Raw genomic sequence first — 19874 nt, 5'->3', positions numbered from 1 at the left:
CACCACGCCTTGCTAGTCCCCTTGGAAGCATCATTGGGTAGACGGCTGTCGTGTCATTCTCTTCTGCAGTTTGTGGCTGGGACAGTGAGCACTGGTCCAAAGGGAATGGCGAGGTCAACAAACACCTCACAGTACTGAGTCTGCTCAGATGTTGACCACTGCTCTGACCACTCAGCAGAGCAGTGCTATGCTGGAATAGTCCAGGAGGACTAATAAATGCTCGCTAGATGTTTAGCCTTCCATTGTCTAAAGTGGGTTTGTATTGCCTACGTGGAGGCTCAGTAACCCGTTGCCCCCCCCCCCATTTCCGAAACTTGGATATAAATTCAGAAGCCAGCAACTGACCAGCATTAGGCAAAAAGCAAGGGACAAAGTTGAGATTTGAACTTGATCAACTCAGCTCTGATGGGGCTCATCTATAATACATGTCAAGCATCCCCAACTAAGAGAACCCAAATCTGCAATGCTCCAAAACCTGAAGCTTCCTCTTAGCCCCAGCATGATGCCACAAGTGGACGGTTCCATTTGACGTCTTGCGGTAGACAGTTGCTGGAATGCTCGTACATTAACTACCGTGTAAAGTTACCCTTGTGACCCTGTGCAAAGCAGGGTTATGAAACAGGTGACTTTTGTCTTTAGACTCAGGCCCTGTCCCCAAGGTAGCATTCCTGCCTGGGGATTTTGGGTAAGGCTCACTGAGACTCACATATAGTATTTATGCTCATTAATCAGAGTTAGCTTGGCACTGTGTATTTTATAAGCTTCGGTTGCCTTTTGTGGGTCCTGGATCTTTTTGTATGTTTCCCCTTTAATTGGTTGGCCAAGGGTCTTGTGAAGGCATATGGATAGCATAGATAGAAAGGGTATTGCCACCCGACTAGCAGGCACAGGACCTGGGGGCACACCAGCTTTCTGGACACTTGCTCAGATGGGTCTCTCTGTTTTGCACGACGGCCTTCAGGATCTTGCTGATTCAGGATACCCTGGATTCTCATATCCAACTTAGGCGCTCTGGTCAGAAGCAAAATGGAGTGGGCGCTGCAGGAGGGATCTTGCTCTTTTTATTGTTGTTGTTTTTGTTTTGTTTTGCTTTTTTCCAGACAGGGTTTCCCTGTGGCTTTGGAGCCTGTCCTTGAACTAGCTCTTGTGGACCAGGCTGGCCTCAAACTCACAGAGATCTGCTTGCTCTGCCTCCCGAGTGCTGGGATTAAAGGCATGTGCCGCCACCTGGCAGCACTTTTAAAAACTAGGTGCTCTCCTGACACTGATAAATTCTCATCCAAAACTGTCCTTGTTTGTCCAGTTCAGAAGGAGACGAGTTATGCTGTGTGCTAAAGGCTGATATAAAAAGGTTTGGAGGAAGGTCTTAATGACATCCACTAGAGAAGGGCGCCAGTTACTGGAGTGTTGGGTGCATGCTCTTGTTTGTCTGTGCTGCACGAACATGTTTTCATTTAACTGATATAAACCTTACCTCATTGATTTCTCTCCTTGAGCTGCTTTCCTATTTCTCCAGAGTTGGATTCTATAACAATATGCCTAAGCTCAACAGTCTTTTTTGGTTGTTCATCAAACTTCTCTGCAGCAATACATACACGTGTGTGTGTGTGTGTGTGTGTGTGTGCATGTGTGTATGCATGAAGCTTTAAGTGGTAAATTTTATTCAACTGAGTCCTCACTAAATTTATTACTATACAATTGAATTGTTGTTAAAGTTTATTAGGAAAGTGTTTCCGAAATCAATTGAGCTTTCCAGGAATCAGCTGCTTATCTGTGGATGGTTTTATTTACTGCTGGAGCTAAACTGGGGTTAGCACAGATTCAACTTCCAGTTTCATGTTTATAAACAAGTCTGAGAAATTTTGCTCACGCACACAGGCAGAACGACGAGGACTCCTTTCGGGAGTTCTTTGAATTCTTTTTAGGTTGCCCACCTGAATTCATATTTTGATCGAGTACCAATGATTATGTTTTTATCTTTTATTTTGTGTGCATGCATGCAGTGTGTTCATGTGTATTTTCACACGAGTGTTTGGGTGTTTGCCTGTGTGTGTTTGTGTGTATGTGTTTGTATGTATATGTTGTGTATATGTGCTTGTATTTGTGTGTCTGTGTGTATGTATGTGTGTATGTGTTTGTGTGTGTATGTTGTATATATGTGTGTTTGTATATATGTGTTTCTGTGTATTTGTGTTTACATGTGTATGTTTGTGTGTATGTTGTAAATACGTGAGTTTGTATATATGTGTTTGTGTGTATTGTGTTTACATGTGTGCACACATGTGTGTTTGTGTATGTGTGTGTTTGTGTGTATGTATGTGCATGTGTGTGGGGGGTGGATCTGGAAGTGGATTCTGGGTAACTTTCTCCATTGCTCTCCATCCTGTTCTTGTGATGGAGTCTCACTGAACCTGGAACTCACTGTTACAGTCAGACTGGCTCTGCCGTGAGCTCCCCACAACCCACCTCTCTCCTCCTCCGGTGTTTGGCGATAGGTGCCCGTGACTATTCCCAACTTTTATGTGAGTGTGGGGATCAACATCAGGCTAACCATGCCGGTGCAACAAGCTCTTTCCCCACTGACGTATCTTCCCACCCACAAGAATTACCTGGGATGACCCATAAGCTGACCCTTGCTTGGGTTCATCATCAAAATTGCTTAAAGCGAGACGCCTTGGAAACCAGCTGTGTTTTTTAAGGGGTTTCTTGTCCAGGCTTGTGTGTTCTTCTCATTTGTAGCAGCCTAAGCCAGGAGCTTTGCCAAGATCCGCCAACGGCTGTTAATTGCACCTGCTATGTTTTAACTTAAGCATACCTAGAAACAGCCGTGAAAACAAAATAGTGTTAATTTCTATAGTCAATGTGTATTTCATATCTGCATATATAACATCTATGTATTATTCTGAGCTATTTCTATCCTATACAGAAAGAGAAGATTTAGACTAATCAGTGACTAAGAGCTATCTGTCATGTGACCTGAGGAGCCCAGCAGTTTGTATCAAAGCTGTCAATCAAAGAAGCCTTGCCGTCTACTGGAAAAGGTCTATCTGAGTTTTTAATTTCAATTTGCGTCTTTGAGGAACCAATTCTAGATGCTAAGAAGAAATGACAGATTGCTTACAGCAGGGAAGTTGGTTTTTAAAATAGTGTGGTTTTGCAGGATTATATTTTGTAATGATTTACAAAAATCATTCCGAATCTGCTGTTTCTCATTCGTCCTTACGAATGCAATACTGTGAGCACCAGGACATAGGCACGGCCAGGATGGGAGTGAGGGGCTTGCTGCTGCTTGGGAAATGACTGAGGGTGTGTGAGCGTTGGGGTCTATGGGATAATTCAGTGATAATCATGTTCATGGGCCATTGAGACAGCTCAGCAGGTCAAGGTGCTCGCCCCCAGGGATGGCATTCGGACTTCAGGAACCTTGTGGAGGAAGGACAGAACCAACCGCTGGACATTGACCCCCCTTCCACCAAGCACAATGGCATGTGTACACCCTTCCAAGTTAGGAAATGTGTTAACATTTATGAAAGAAGAATCATGCTTGTAATTGCAGAAATAACTACATTGACTTTTACAGACTTAAGAATCCAGTTATTTTTGTTATTCCTATACATTTATACTGTGTGTGTATTTGTGCGTGCGCACATGCATGCATGTGTCTCCACATGTGGGCATGCACATGCAGGCCAGTAGTTGACACTGGGTATTGTCCTCAATCATTCTCACTTTCTATTTTATTATCTGTTTGTTTGTTTATTTATCTACTTATTTGTTTATTTGAGACAGGGTCTCAATATGCAGACATGCTGGCCTAGAAGCCACAGAGATCTGTCTTTGCCTCCCTGGTGTAGCATTAAGGCCACCACAGAATTGGGCCGTCACATCTGGCCTTCCACTTTATTTGGGAGGGAACAAAGGTTTTCACTGACCCCTGTGTCTATAGTTGGCTTGACTGCCCGGATGTCATGGGAATCACGTCTGATTCTCTAGCACTAGGGTTATAGACACAGGCTGCCATCACGCCTGCCGTTTTATCTGGGCACTAGGGACCCACACTCAGACCCTCATGCATGTGGAAAACACACTTGGCTGGAGAAGTGATGTCCTCAGCCCCCAATTCCTATACATTCAACAGAGGGCTGTGCGCCAGTAAAAAATTGCCATAGCAGCTGGAATATTTTGGTTAATAACAAGTACAAAATATGAAACATTTTACAAGGGTAGACTGGCCATTAGAAAAATTCCAGAAGTAAATATTTGAAAGCTAGATTCTAGCCATCTTTGAGGTTAATATGGACTAAGTCAACATTATTTTTAGTGTGTTATTTTGGGTAATTTAAACATTTTAGAAGCATTGCAGTTAAGAGTCAGTGGCAGACATCTGCATCCTTATAGTGTGAAGGGTCTCTGCTTTCCAGCTGATGGCATATTTGAAGATGGAGATACATGTTCATGAAAAAGAACCCTTGCATCTATATACATTCCCAAATACTTGGTGTGCGTTAAATATTTACTAGTATTTTTCCCATTCATGTTAACAGTTCTTCTGTGAAATGTACCCTTTGACCTTGGTCATGGCAAAGATGATGTGTGGTTATTTTATTTACCAATTTTATAGCCTCCAGTAGGGGCTAGAATATCTGCAGTACAATGTCCTACCCTTCAGTGGCCTCCCCTCTTCCCCACTCCCAGCCCGCCACACACACATGTCCAGTGTATGGATTGGCTTGATCTGTAGCAGGCTCCTTCAGAGCAGCGCTTCCTGGGTGGAAAACACCTAGTTGTCATACCAGGAGGTTAACTTCCTGTTGGAAGACAGTGAGCCTGTGGGATGGGAGAAGCACTCTAAGTCCTTCCAAGTGTCCCTGCATTGGGGCAGTGTGGCTCCTTTGGTACTCATACTCTCATACCGGAAGTGACAGAGCAGGCCCCACTACTGTGAAGTTTGCAGCCTTGGCCATTCTCCATGGCGACCTTAGTGTTTGAAAGTAGACATCAAGGTGAACTCTGGTTTGAGTAACTCAGTTCTTAGTCTGGGACCTTGACAGCTGTGCCTTATCTACCCCTTCTGAAATCAAAACAGGCCGTTAGGATTTAGAAATTTTTTTTCCATGTCAGACTTGAGCTTGTGACTCATGAAACCAGTGCTTTCATGGTCTCCTTGGAGGTTTGGTGATGTGGGAGTGTTATATATCAATCTGTTGATTTCATTGGTTAAGCAATAAAGAAACTGCTTGGCCCTCATAGGTTAAAACATAGGTGGGTGGAGTAAACAGAACAGAATGCTGGGAGAAAGGAGCTGAGTCAAGGAGTCGCCATGATTCTCCCACTCCAGGCAGACGCAGGTTAAGATCATTCCTGGTAAGCCAGCTCGTGGGCTACACAGATTATAAGAAATGGGCTAGTCCAGGTGCGAGAGTTAGCTGAGAAAAGGCTAGATATAATGGGCCAAGCGGTGTTTAAAAGAATATAGTTTCCGTGTAATTATTTCGGGGCATAAGCTGGCCAGGTGGCTGGGGTGCCAGGGACGCAGCCCCGCTGCTCATAACACAACAGTTTGGCTGCAGGTCCTTTGTGGACACCGAGCCTGTGGTCAAGTAACTGTCATGAAATGGCACCTCATTTACATATTATCTCCCCCTGCGTGCTTCGAATTATCTCTACATTATTTATAACCACTAACGTAAAACATATGGCAGAGAAATGGCTGTCAAACTTACTGTGCAGGGAATGGTGACAAGAAAAATTGTCCACTTGCTTGGTTTGTTTTTTTCCCCTCAATATTGTCAAGTTGAGGTTGGTGAGGTCCATGGGCACAAAATTCCACCGGGTGTGGGGAGGCAGCTGTAATTAGGGGAACACTAAACACTGGTGTAAAGTCCTGGTTGGACAGGAAAGAATCGTAGAGCACAATTACTTTCCCATTATGTAAATAAATCTTCTAGGCGGTTGACAGTTTCTAAATGAATCCTCACTTTGTTCCAGGAAGCGGAACTTGCAGAGAGGAAACCCAAGCATTGGGGTGGTGGTAAAGACACTGTGTCACTGTGCTGTTGGGAGCAGTGAGACCCCAGATCCTGAATTTCTTGTAATCCCCTGATCTGAGTGCCTACAGCTGCTCTGAGCACGAGACCTTCAGGAGTTCCTGATGGCAGGAGAGTGGTTTCTGGTGGGTTTGGCTGGGGCGTGGCTATCTTTATAGAATCTGCCCCTGAACACAATAAAGGGGGCATTCTTGGGGAATTCAAGGATGACCCGTGCTGCTGTCTCTCTGTCTGTGTGTGTCTGTGTATTTTAACCTCCAGCCCCCTTGCCCGAAGCTTGCGAACTGGGTGCCAGTGCTCAGAGCACAGACACGGGGGCGCGGTGTGCGCCATTGTGCCATGAATTATTGGGGACTTAACCCTTCATGTTTAGTCTTCCTGATGTTTCTCTCTGAAAGTGACCTTGTGGATTCTGAACAGAGGCTACAGGGCTTGCTGGGTTTCTCATGGGGACTGCGGAGGGGGGGCGGGGCTTTGGTGATCATTTGGCGAAAATGGGCACTGCTCCTTTAAACAGATAGGAAGTTGTGTTTCTCCCTTGTTCAGGAAATACAAGCATAGCTTTGAGTCAGTATTTTAGTAGATCTTGTGTAGAAGAATATTCAAATGTGTTTTGAGTGGCCTGCAGAAGATACGAAGGGGACAGCTCACTGGGGTCCGTCCTTTTGATTGGTGACAGATACCATAACAGAGTAGTACCTCTTAGTGACACCTATGGAGGTACAGAGGTGATCCATCAGGATTGTAAAGGAGCATAGGAGGGCTTGACTCAAGCATGATAATTTATTCTAAGGAAATAAAGTAGATAATGCCCAGTGGAGCCCTGGAGGCATCTCACTGGGAGAGGTTAAAGAGTGGACGGCTGTCCAGCAGTGGGGAGGTAAAGCTGAGTGTGCTCACCCAGAAGGCTTCCATGCAGCCACTGTTGAGGACAGAGATCATGTACCGGTGTCAGGTGACCTTGATAGGTGTGACATGGGGCAGAACATAGTGACCAACGTCATGCATTTAGGATAATCCCACCTGAATTAGATAAAATGTTATCCACAGGTTTCTGGAAATGCATAGACTGTGAACTGCTGTGGAACATTAGTTTAAGATGTGCTACCTTTGTTTATGCTGTGGGATAATTGTTTAATGGTGCAAAGATGTGTTGCATTTTTTTTATGTTGCATTTGTTTAACTCTGTGAAGCTGTGTCACTTTGCCTGCCTAAAACACCTGATTGGTCTAATAAAGAGCTGAACAGCCAATAGCTAGGCAGGAAAGGGATAGGCGGGGCTACTAGGCAAAGAGAATAAATAGGAGGAGCAATTGAGGCTCGAGAAAACAGAGATGAGAGAAGAGGGAGAAAAGGAGGAGAGGAGGATGCCAGGGCCAGCCACACAGCCAGCCACAGAGTAAGAAGAAAAAAATATATATAAAGAGAAGTGAAAAGCCCAGAGGCAAAATGTAAAGAGAAACTGGATAATTGAAGTTAGAAAAACTGGATACAAAAAAGCCAAGCTAAGGCCGAGCATTCGTAAGTAAGAATAAGTCTCTGTGTATTTATTTGGGAGCTGGGTGGTGGGTCCCCAAAGAGAAAAAGCTACCATAAACCAGAACGTGTAGTATATACTTTAACAGTGTGTGTATGTGCACACGCTATGTGCATATGTGTATATGTGTGTTTGCTAGTGTGTATCTGTGTTTGGAAGTACAGAGGCCAGAGGAAGATGTCTGCTTTTGTGACTTGCCACATTATTCCCTTGACACAGGTCTTTTCCTGGACCTGGAACTCTGCATTGTGGGTCTGGGCTGGTAGGCAGAAAGCCCCTGGGACTCTCCTGCGCTCCTCCCACCCTCAGTCTCCGGGGACAGATGCATGTGGCACACCTGGTCTCTTTCGTGGGTCCTAGAGGTCCGAATTCAGGTCTCCATGCTTGTGTAGCAAGTGTTCTTACCCATGCAGCATCTCAGCCCATAAACCAAAATATGATGGTGGTTGTTTCTAGAGTACACCCAGGGGCTTTACCGCCACCGTCTCCTTTGCTGTTGTTTACTAGGTTTCTTCTGACGCAGCTATCCATCTTCCAGTGAAGGAATGTCACTTATAATGTCTCCTGGGGAGGCTCGAGTCTGCGAGCGCTTGGCACGAGAGTTGTAATGATCCCGTGCTTTTGAACAGATTAAAACGTGGTGTTTCCTCCCCGTTGCTAGCAACTGAATGGTGAGAAAAGATTTCCTGATGTCAGAATTTACCTCTGTCGCTTTTTTAGTGCTGAGATATAGAAAGCTCCAGGCATACATACAAATGCAGGCGTGAAACCCAGGGCAGTGAGCTGGATGGGGAACGAGAGCACCCTTAGCCTTGTCTTCTCAGCCTCGTTCGACCTGTGTTTCCTCTGCCACTTTCTTTGCAGGAGTGTTAATGGATTGGTTAATTTGTGAACAACACTCCTAATTGTTTTAAATCTCTACAACGTTATTAAGCATTTGTGCCAAATTAGATCTGAGTGCTGGGGAAAGCGCTTTGCCGGTGGTTTGAGGGAAGGAAGTAGAGAGGGATGCAGGGGGATCTTAAGGATAACAAGTTCCCGGGCACTAATTAAGACCCTCAAGCCTTCGCTAATAAAACAACATGGGTTGAGAACCTCATGGCTGAAGGTTCAGAAGCATCTGGAAGCACAGGAGGCTGCTTCCTAATGCTAGCTACTAAGGAGGGAGGAACACACCAAACAGCCTGATTTTTTACTGATTGTTTGGGTTTTACTTTTATTTGTGGGAAAAGAAATAAACAAAAATTAGCATCTCAGGAGCCCTAGGCCTTCTTCTTCTAGTTGCTTGGGATTGTATTTCCAACACCAGGCTGGAGGTATTCAGTGCTTTGAGACAGAGAGGGAAACAATCACAAAAAGTATAATTGGACCTTGTCTATTTTGAAAAGTAAGAATAGCCTAGAATATACCAGGATCTCAAAAACCATGCTTGCCAGCCACTTTCTTCTGCGAGTAAGAGGAATGAATTCAGCCTTTAAGGGTGTTTACTGTGCCTTTGAGCTGAGGTGGGATGGGAGAAGGGGTGATGGGACATTCACTGCCGCCTCTGCGTGCCCTTCCTGCATCTCCGCAGCTTGTGTGCGTATCCTCACGTCTTCGCTGCACCTGTTCCTCAGCCCCGAGATGATTGCATTTAGTATTCAAGATCATGGAAGCAGCAGTGGAAAGCTATGCCTAGAATTAGGCAACCTGCTTGCGGGATTTAATGTTATTTATTCATTGCATCGTGTATTTGAACATTTGTAAAGTGAGAGATACTGAAGTCCCATTCGGGATAGAAACCAGCTCCAGCCCCAACTGTAGGTCCTTCTTTCTTGAGAGCTCCCACGGAATCTTGCCTGGAGTATTTTTTCTCATCACTAGTTCGGAGGCCATCGATGTAGGTCTCAAGGGACCTGATTGTGCCCCCAGACTGTGAGTTATAAAAAGGGTTGTCTTGACTCAAGCCTGCCTCATGTCTTTCTCACCACACAGCCACTGGGTTCCCTTCCTTCCCTTCTCACTTGCCTGGCTTGTGAGGCAGCCAGCGTTCTCTCTGGAGAGCAGAACAGATGAGCCCACCTGAGGGTGTTTTTTTCAGCCTCTACAATTCTAAGGGAAATAAACCCCTTTCTTTTAAAAGAACTCAATTGCTGGTGTTTTGTTACAGAAACAGGAAACTGACTAACACAGAGAAACTAACTGCCCAGGAAGAACAAAAAAAGAAAAAAAAAGTGGAGGGGTAGAGGTGCTGCCTTGTTCTTTGTTTTCTGGGAATACCAGCCCACCATAAATCAACCCACAGGGCCAGGGGATAGTTAGAAATAGCCACAGGTAACTACCACAAACCCACTCACAGGGCCAAGGGATGGCTGGAGATACCCCACAGGCACCCTAAATGTGTTCTTTCCGCCCTGCCATACAGGGCCTGAAAATTATTCTGTCATGAATGCTGCTGTCCGGTTTTGTTATAAGGCAACTTGTTCTGCCCCTGAGCTGAGGCCACTGTTTCCCAGTAGTTCCTGGTTCTGCTCCTACAGAACACAAGAAGGCTCTCATAGATCAACTTCCTGTTGGCGGACTTGTTCCTAGATTGCTGTGACTCTGGAATTCATGGTCCTTGAGTTGAGGAGTTAAAATATTAGAACGTGATAGAAAAAGACACAGTGATATTGGTGGAGAAGGGTGTGCGGTAAAAAAAAACAAGGTTGATCACTAAGTCCAGAGGCGGCGAAGCATGTGTATGCCAATTTTCTGTTCCTGAAACAGATACCCCAGCTAACCTACTTAGAAAGCGGAAAGGGGCTGGGTAGAGTGGTGCATGCCTTTAGTCCCAGAATTTAGAAGGCAGAGGCAGTAGGACCCCTGAGTTGGAGACCAGCCTGGTCTACTTAGTGAGTACCAGGGCTACATGTTTTGGCTCAGGTTTTTAGAGAGTTCAGGGCATGGCTGGCTGTTGGAGAATATTATTTTAAGGTGTGTTACTTTTGTTTACGTTGTATTTGTTTAACTGTGTGAAGCTGTGTTACCGTGCCTGTCTAAAACACCTGATGGTCCTAATAAAAAGCTGAACAGCCAATAGCGAGGCAGGAAAATGGATAGGCGGGACTGGCCAAGCAGAGAGGATAACTATGAGAAGAGGATAGGGGAATGAGAGAGGAAGGGGGAGGAGTTCAGGGGCCAGCCACCCAGCTACACAGCGAGATGGGGAATAAGAAGGAAGATGGGGAATAAGAAGGAAAGAAAAGGTATATAGGAACCAACAGAGAGAAAAACCCCAAGGCCAAAGATAGATGGGATAATTCAAGTTAAGAAAAGCTGGCAAGAAACAAGCCAAGCAAAGACCAGGCATTCATAACTAGGAATAAGCCTCTATGTGTAATTCATTTGAGAGCTGGGTGTTGGTTCCCCCCACCCCCCGCCCCAAGCTAAAAAGCCAAAAGAGTAAAATGTCGCACAACAGCTGGCGTTGACTGTTTTTAGTCTGTGATGGGGCAGGCTATTATAACAGAAGTTCTGCAGGAGATGTTTGCCCCATGGCTTTGGTACAGAGTTCTGTATCGGAGGAAGGTTCTGGCTTTCCACTTGGAAGGCATGTTACCAGAGGCATCCTGCCTCCCACTAGGCCCTCCCCTAAAGGAGTCTACAGCTTCCAAATAGTGCTGTGTGCTGGGACCACGCTTTTTAAGCAGAGGGCCTTTGGGGGACACTTATCCAAACCGTAGGGGTGTAATCCCGGCACTGGGGAAGCAGATGCAAGCGGATCTCTGAGTTCAAAGCCAGCATAGTGAGTTCCCGGCTTGTCATTGCTACATAGTAACAGTCTGTCTCAACAAAACAAAAGAAGAGAAACAGAAAACCACTGAGAAACTCACAAATAAACCCCAAAAGCAAACCAGCCACAGCACTGGAAGCTGAAGTGGGTGGATAGCTAGCTGCACCCTGTGCTTCAGGGACCTCCTGCAGAGGGGCGGGGAGCACCCCCGCATGCAGTCTGCTCGTGAGAGAAGCTGAGGCACAGTTTCCACTATAGCTTGGATTGAAATGTTTCCAGGCCGGCACAGCAGGTTCCTTGTGTCCCCTTTAGCTTTTCCAGATCCCCGCAACTGTTTAAACACATTGCTCATTGCTCTCCAGTTTGTTAAATAGATCAGATGCCTCCCCGAGTAAAAGTCTATGGCCAGGAAAGTGTGCAAATGTATGGTTTAGTTAATAATTGCTACTGTGGCACATTCTCTTCCTCTGCCTCTCCCCCCCCCTTAATTGGTTGTGTATTAATAAACTCATGGTTAGTTTCAAGGGCACGGCTAGTTTTTTTAATGGTCTTGCAGGAATCTCGGGAAGAAAGCTAAAGAATTAGCATAATAAATAATTATTGCTTGCAGCCTCTTTTTGTTGTTGAGATAATAAAATGTTAAAAAGCAAGCCACTTGAGCAGAAAGTAATTGCCCTGACAAGCCACACAGGCTGTGTTCACAATACTGGAGCCCTCCCCTCCTGTGTTGGCAAAAGCTGCACCCTACATACGCGCACCCCCTCCCGCGCCCCCCCCCCCCGTTATGGAAATATACTTTTCCTATCAACAGGGTAGAACAAAACTCCAGGCTTCTCATTAATCTCAGCTGACGTTAGATTTCATACCCGAGCTCGAGGCAAGGGGCTGGAGAGCACCACCCTCCCTGAGCGCATGGCTGCCGGCTAACCTCTCCATTAACGTCCCTTTGCATCTGTGTGTCTCCTGGTGGCTGCCACGTGCCAGTCATTAATGTGTGAGTGATTGCTCATGCCCACTCTCTACCCACAGCTTCTCTGCGTGAAAAGACCGCACGGTAGGGATTTTACTTTGCAAGCCTTTAACCTTGAACCTTTGGATTAATGACATAAAGAGCTTACTCACGGAGGCGGCTTTGCAGATTTTTTAACTTGCCTTTCTCTACCTACTCCCTACCTATTGTGGATCTCAGAGTCTTACTGAGGAAAGCCACATACTCACAGTTTACCAGTGTGGCCTCTAGGAAGCGGGAAACCTACAGAGTCCGTTTAAGGATTAACGGGATATAAGTGATGGATCCGGGATTTGAACCCAGATCTGCTACTGCTACTGCTTCTCCTTCCTTCTCCTCCCCTCCCCCTCCTGTTGTTCTTCTTCTTTGTATTTATTTGTTCTTACACCCAAACTGCAGTTTCCCCTCCTTCCCTCCCAGTTCTCTCCCCACCCACCTCCATCCCCCGTTCATTCCTCCTCTTCTGTTTCTGTTCAGAAAAGGTTCAGCCTCCCAGGCATATCAACTAGCCAAGGTCTATCAAGTTACACCTCCTCCTCTCCTATTAAGGTTGGAGGAGAGGGTCCCAAAAGCAGGTAACAGTCAGAGACAGCCCCTCCTCCCACTGTAGAGGAGTCCTACAAGAAGACCAAGTTACACCCTTGGGACAGATTTGCAGAGTGCCTAGGTCAGACTCGTGCAGGCTTCCTGCTTATCAGTTCAGTCTCTGTGAGCCCCTATGAGCCAAGGATAGTTGATGCTTTTTTTTTTTTTTGCCAGTTGTGGTTGACTCTATTCTAGATCTCTGGGCTATCCCGCCTTGAACCCAGACCCTATTAACAAATTTTTCTAGAGTTGGAGAAGTCTCTGAAGATAGAAGTTAGAGTTAAATAACTTTCTATCTGTCGCCTCCAGTTCTAGAAATGGTAGGGGCGTTGTACGTATTTTTATTGGCTGGGAGGAGGGGCCTAAATTTACAGAGTACATACTGATGTCAGCTCCGCTTAGGTTATTTGAAGCGATAAGGGAAATACAGGGACTTTCATGCCAGCCGAGTAACAACGGAAAAGCATATGCGTGTAGATGCCAGGTTACAGGGCAGGAGAAATGGCTTCGTCGGTAAGAGCATTTGCTATGTATGCATGAGGACGTGAGTTCGAATCCTCAGATCCCATGTAAAAAGCTCCATATGGTACATATGTGCCTGTAACCCGTAGGCTTGCTGACCACTAGCCTCGTTCCAGCAACTCAATGAGAATGCCCTGTCTGAAAGGAATTCGGCAGACAACGACAGACTTGGGATACTTGAAGATGATCTTCTCTGGCTTCTGAGCTATGCATGGGCACACAGACCCCTGAGTATGCATGAGCATATATGCATTTGTGCACCTGCGTATGCACACATGTGTACACACACACAGACACACACACACACCTGCAGACTGCAGATTTACAGATGCAGGAAGTCCCTGTGTGAGAACACTGTGCTTGCTGTCACTCTGAGGTCCACACGAGGTGTTGCAGCGAGGGATATTCTTACTCTCACTTCCGTGGCAGCAGCGCACCAGGCTTTTTTTATTTCTTTTAAATTGAATAGAAAGCTATTGTACCTTAGGTGATGATGCTTCATCTCTTGCTTTCGTTTAGGGACCAGAATCTGTGTACAAAACAAGGTTAAAGAAAATACAGCCTCTCTTCAATGATCGGTCCCCTAAGATCGCTCCCCCACCCTGGGTCTTGATAAATAGGACAGCATCTGTGAGTGTAACTGCAGTTTGAGGTCACTAGGAAGGGAGGGACTTCTCGGAAGAACCATGGCGTCGACTTTGTTCACTCAACGGTTCCTTCACTGATGGTCTACCAGACCCTTCTCCATGGCTCAGACAGGGCCTGGTTTAGTTATGGAGTCCCCCACTGTGGATGATAACAGGGTTGGTTTTTGCCTGGTGTGGAGCAGGTATGGTCCAGGGAGCCTATGAAACCTCAGCAAAGCGGCCTCCTCTTGTGCTCCAGAGGAGCAGTCGACTCCACAGTGCCCTCTAGGCAATGGTACAGGTTGACCGTAGGATCGGATGACATCTTAAAAGTATTTTCCTGTAGGCGGTGTGGGATGCCTGCTGCCAGTGGTTTGGTCATAGTACAATATTTAGCTGTTTTGGAGGAGGGGTATAATTAGATGAAGATTGTTCAAGAGTATGGTATGATGACATCCTAGGGAGCTCAGAGTGTGACTGGCAGGTGACATGCATCTTGAGGGGCATTTCAGATGCCTGCCTTAGAAAAGAATGGGGCCCACAGATTTAACCAGTAATGTAACTCCATCCTGATTTTAATTGCTTCGCTGAGGGTAATAGCTGATAATCTTTGCATTGTTTATATAATTGATACTTGGCCTCACTTTCTGATTTCTACCTGCTAACTGAATAGTTGAATCTGTACACACCTTATGTGCTAAAGACCATTGAGTCCTCCCTCTTTTACCAAGATGATGATAAACACCGAACATTTCTGTAGCTCTTTGTTTTTTGTTTTGTCTGTGTAAAACTTATTTGGTCCTCAGATAATTTCTTGACCTTGGTAATAGCTCCCACAGTTTAGAGACAAATGGACCAGGAGGGACTACTTCATAGCCTACATGTGCATAGTGGCCAGGCTTTGGGGCCAGGGAGCTGTGCTCTCCAGTGCATCAAGGTATCTTCTCTCTGAAAGACTGTGTGCCCTGGACTGTATCAACAAGACTGTATGTTTCTAAACTAACCTTAAGAGAATCTGGAATCTAATTAGCCTATGGTTTTAATAAGCTACATCTGGGCTTTTTAAGTGGCCACATTGTAGCTTTTACTTAAGTGATTGTTTTAGTCCATATGTACTAGTTCTGTGGTAGATATTGGGCTGGAGGAGTCAAATAGACCCAGCCCATGTCTTCAGGCTACACCCTCTGCTTCTGAGGGGTGACTTGGTCTAATGAATGGTGACGTGGTCTACTCAAGGAGAACTTCCTAGATGAAGTCTCCCATCCTTTAGTTTCTTTTATATGTATGTATTATGTATGCATCAATGTATGTGCGCATGCATCTATGTATATATATGCATCTATGTATGTATTCATGTATGTGTGTATGTATGTATGCATGAACTCAGAGCCTGTCACTGAGCTATGCCCCCAACTCTAACAGATGAGTTTTGATGCCATCATTTTTGGTGCAGTAGGGAGACTGTGTCAAAGAAAATGTCTGGTACAATCTAAGAGCGCAAGAACTTACATGTTGAAGCGTCAGGTTCAAGTCCTTTTCATCGAAAGCATTAAAGACGCCGTGACAGTGACCATCCAGTGTACCAAGCACATCAAAATGCAGTCTGGCATGCACAGAGCCACATTACCTGGACTTGATTGTACTTTTTCTTGTGTTTCTAATTGTTAAAAACATTTCGCTAAATATATGTTCCCCCAATGGGTTTAAAAGAATGCATGCTTAATAAGCCAGGCTTATTAAACAGACAGCAACCACAGACTACTGGTTACTGTTTCTCAGTGAGAAGTCCTCTTTGCTATTTTTTGGTCTAATTTGTCTCTCCTAGTTCCAGGCAAACACTATTTATTGTGTGTTTCCTTCTTTCTAACTTTATACTTCCCAAGTGCTGCGTCTTTTCCACATAAGCGCTCTATGCTAGGGGTGGTGGCGCATGTCTAATCCCAGCCTGTGAGAAGCTGAGGCAGGAGTATGGCTGTGAGTTTGAGGCCAGTCTGGGCTGCATATAGCGAGACCCAGGACAACCAGGACTACATAGTGAGACCCTGCCCCCACCCTCATTCCTCCTCGATCACGTGACCATCCCAATGACTGTATCCTAGTGGAGGTTTGGTAGCATATAAATGTCAGGCTTAATTAAATTCACCCTGGCCTCTGCCTGGCTTGTGAAGAAATGGTGTATGCATCTACTAGACACTTATTTCTTCAGTCAAGGCGTGAACGTCACAGATTATAGTTGGGCAACCCTCGAAGATCACCCACACCACTTTCCTTATGGAAATAACCCTTTAAACAGGGGGTTTTATATTTATTTTGAATTCGAATGTTTCAGAAATATTTTATTAGAAATATGTCTGTATTACCACCCATTACCTTCTCATATTACGTACTTTCTTTCTCTAGGAATTCCTTTTTGTTAGTAAAATAGCATCATTTTGATAATTTGGGGAAAATATAAAGAGAAAAATCTGTAAGGCGACCAGTGGTTTCAAGTACTTCCTCTCAGCTTGTTTTACCATTTATGTGTTTTCAAAATTTAGAATCATAAAATTCCATACCCTTCTGTCACCTTAAGTTAAATTATAACTCTATACAATGTTACTCATAAAGTATACTTCTGTATGTCCTTAGACTACCAGAAGCCTCCCCGAGCACCTCCTGTGGCTACAGACATGCTCTCTGCCTGGAAGTTCATGCTTTTTTGGCGGCTGCTCCATTAAATACTGATTTGTGCTGTCATGAGTGTCTATTCCCTGGCATCAGCTTTTTAGCCAGTTGTGATTCCCTGATGGAATCCAAATCACCGTTAATGTCTTGCAGGCTGAGCACTCTGTGTTGAAAATCTTTCTGAAATACTCCCCCAAACCTGAAACTCTTTGAGGCCCATGTTTGTCATCAAAAATTTGGGCTTTTCAAGGTAGGGATGCACAGCAGATGACATCTAGGCAGATATCCACAAATTCACAAAGTTCTCAAGCCTGAAACTGTTTGACCTCAAGCATCCTAAGGCCCCTCACCTTACGGCACAGTTCTCATCTACTGATCCTCCCGTCCACCCAGAAGTTGTAGTTCATAGTCAGACCCCTAAGATGCACCAGGTGTATTCCAGTATCTTCCACAGTGTTAAACAAAAAGACAGTTTATCTGAAAATATATTAAAGTATAGCCTTTTTGTTTTGCCTTTCCTGTTTACATATGAAATAGCCTTTTTTTTGGGGGGGGGTCTTCATCTCATTTTTTGTTTGTTTTTATGTCATTAAGCCCTCTTCTTCCTCCCAGAATCTCTTCTTCTATCTTCTTGGGAACACTTCTCTTTTTACCTCAGAGCGGTTTCTGACACAGACATATCCTTACCGTGAGTGGGAAGTGGGGTAACTGATGGTCTATGGTCAGAGGTGGAACCTACAGAGAACACCGGGAGGGCCCGTTTTCCCATCTCCCTTCCCTGCTGATGCTGTCCTGTTCTGTGTTTATGTCCTCATCATTTCCATGGGTGTTGTGATTGGAGGCCACTCTCCCGCAAATGGGCAGTTGTGGGTGTGCAATACTCGGTGTACTTATTCTGGTTGCTGTAAGTTTCTGTTTCGGCGAGACAGATATATACAGATCTGTAAAGATCGTGGTGATCAACCACGCTACTTAAAACAGAAAGTGCCCTTTGTTAAAGACAGTGGAAACATAGATTATAGGTGGGAAGGTTCTGCCTGGCACCCACACAAAGGGGGTGGTTCCTGGTCATGTGTCAAAGCCCTTGTAAAGAACTCAACTTAGTGACTGTACAGAACGGCGACCTGGAACAGGACGTTGTGAAAATGCGTCAAGCCAACACAGGTTCATAATTCCAGGGCCTGGGAGTCTGAGGCAGGAGGCTTCTACATTTGAGAGCAATCTGTGCGACCCGGTGAGATACATCTCAATAAACAATACCCTCCCCAAAGTACTTACTTCTCCAAATGGGATTTTTTGCATTTTCAAAAATGGCATGTAGCATGAGTCCTTCTGAAGTTAGCGAGAAATATTAGGAATAATTTTAGATAAAATTGTTGAATTAAAAAAAATACCTTTGTTAAAAATAATCTAAGACTCCAGCCAAACGGTATTCTTTTATCAGAATCGAAATGTGAACCACTTGGTATTTCTTGGTTTGGAACTCAGAATCACTAGGAAAATCTTGGCTTCCCTCAATCTCAGATATGCTTCCCGGCAGCAGCCCGTGATTACCTTGTGAGCACTGTGGCTGCTGCAGGTTACGACCCTGTGCTGATATAAAGGCATCTGACTCAATGCTTGTACTAGCTCTGAAATCTCACACTTTCCCAAAGGCCCCTTCCGGTAGGAAGGACAGTGTGATTCTGATGACATCACGGTATGACTTGAGCAATCATGTCTTCACCTGTTCATTGGATCGAGCCAGGCTCAGTTCTCTGGTGGTGTTCTTCCTCACGCACGCTGGGTTTGGACGTGGGATCGGTGTGTACACATGGAACATTCTACCGCTGAGTTGAAGACTCTTAGCTCTGGAACTCAGTGCTTTGGGATGAAGACCAGAAGTTAGGTACTTCAGGAGTTTTGTTGAAAATGAAGCCCATCTGTTATTATTTTATGACAGTATTTCCAGTCCCAGAGCATTGCTGTGGTAACTCTGTTGTTGATGGCAGTGCTTTCCTTGGAAGAAAAAAAATTTTTTTTTGCTTATTCAACATTTGCCTTGTGTTAATTTTCTTTTTGCTAAATGTTTCTTTTAGCTTTTTATTTATTTATTTTGAACAGGTGCTTCTGGCTTAAGAACAAGTTTCTATTAGACATATGTGTGTGTATATATATATATATGTTATACATATATACAGATATGTAAATATACACATATGTGTTTATATATACATATACATGCATGTATATGTGTGTACATATACATATACATACAGCACAGTAATAAGCAAGCAACCCGTGTTCCCCTTGGTCCGGTAGGCAAAGAGGACTTAGACCCACTTACTTAGCACAACACCCTCTAGAGTGCCCTTGAATGGCTAGAACTTAGCCCATGTTAGAACATTAACAGAAAGGTTTGGAATAAAGTTATCGGCTTTCCTCAGACACAATCAAGCATTTGGGAGTTCCATCCTCAGCCCAATTAGAAGGGCTTTCCCGCCGTCTGTAATGAGATACAACTCCGCAGATGTCATAGGCAGGGCATAGGTGTAAGGTATGAAGAGCATCAGAAAGATCTCAAAATCCTGATGCCCTCACCAGGAAAGATGCACTCCCTATGGCTTATAATTTGAGGTGCACATAACCAATTTTTAACTTGCTGCGGTACCTATTTAAGCCCTGAAAATTTAAAGGCATGGCTCAGTACCCCTGGGTGAGCCATCTGTGGGTAACGGTCCATCTGCTAACATGAGAACGACACCAATGCAGATCTGCGCAGTCGCAAGCAGGCCTTAGTCTATCTGGTTAGAGCTATCTGGTTACAAGCTCAGTGATGGTCGGAACATTGCTGTCAAGTCTGGGAGCAGTCTGTGCGTCTCCCCAGGCACTGTCCTGAATCTCCGGCTGCCTTGTGGGCAGCAGCACATCCCCGTCCTTTAGAGTGGCAGTTCTCAACCATCCAAATGCTGTGACCCTTTAATCCGGTTCCTGATGTTGTGGTGACCCCCAACTATAAAGTTACTTTTGTTGCTACTTCATAACTGTAATTTTGCTACTGTTACAAACTGTAATGTAAATACCTTATATACAGGATATCTGCTTTGTGGACCTTGTAAAAAGATCCTTCAACTCCCAGGTTCAGAATCAC

The 19874-nt window shown here is 44.9% G+C and overlaps 1 protein-coding gene across 8 annotated transcripts in view; it reads left to right on the top strand.

The window, feature by feature from the left end:
* The window catches only part of LOC121458873 (receptor-type tyrosine-protein phosphatase mu), a 701969-nt gene that overhangs the window by 18869 nt on the left and 663226 nt on the right, over positions 1-19874 (top strand). The gene's annotated exons all lie outside the window — the stretch shown is intronic.

This window comes from Microtus oregoni, unplaced genomic scaffold (genome assembly GCF_018167655.1).
Source record: "Microtus oregoni isolate MIOR12 unplaced genomic scaffold, Mior012 000018F_ref0000195, whole genome shotgun sequence".
Taxonomy (NCBI): domain Eukaryota; kingdom Metazoa; phylum Chordata; class Mammalia; order Rodentia; family Cricetidae; genus Microtus; species Microtus oregoni.
The sequence above is the reverse complement of the archived record's forward strand: the minus strand, read 5'-3'. Positions and strand labels throughout refer to the sequence as shown.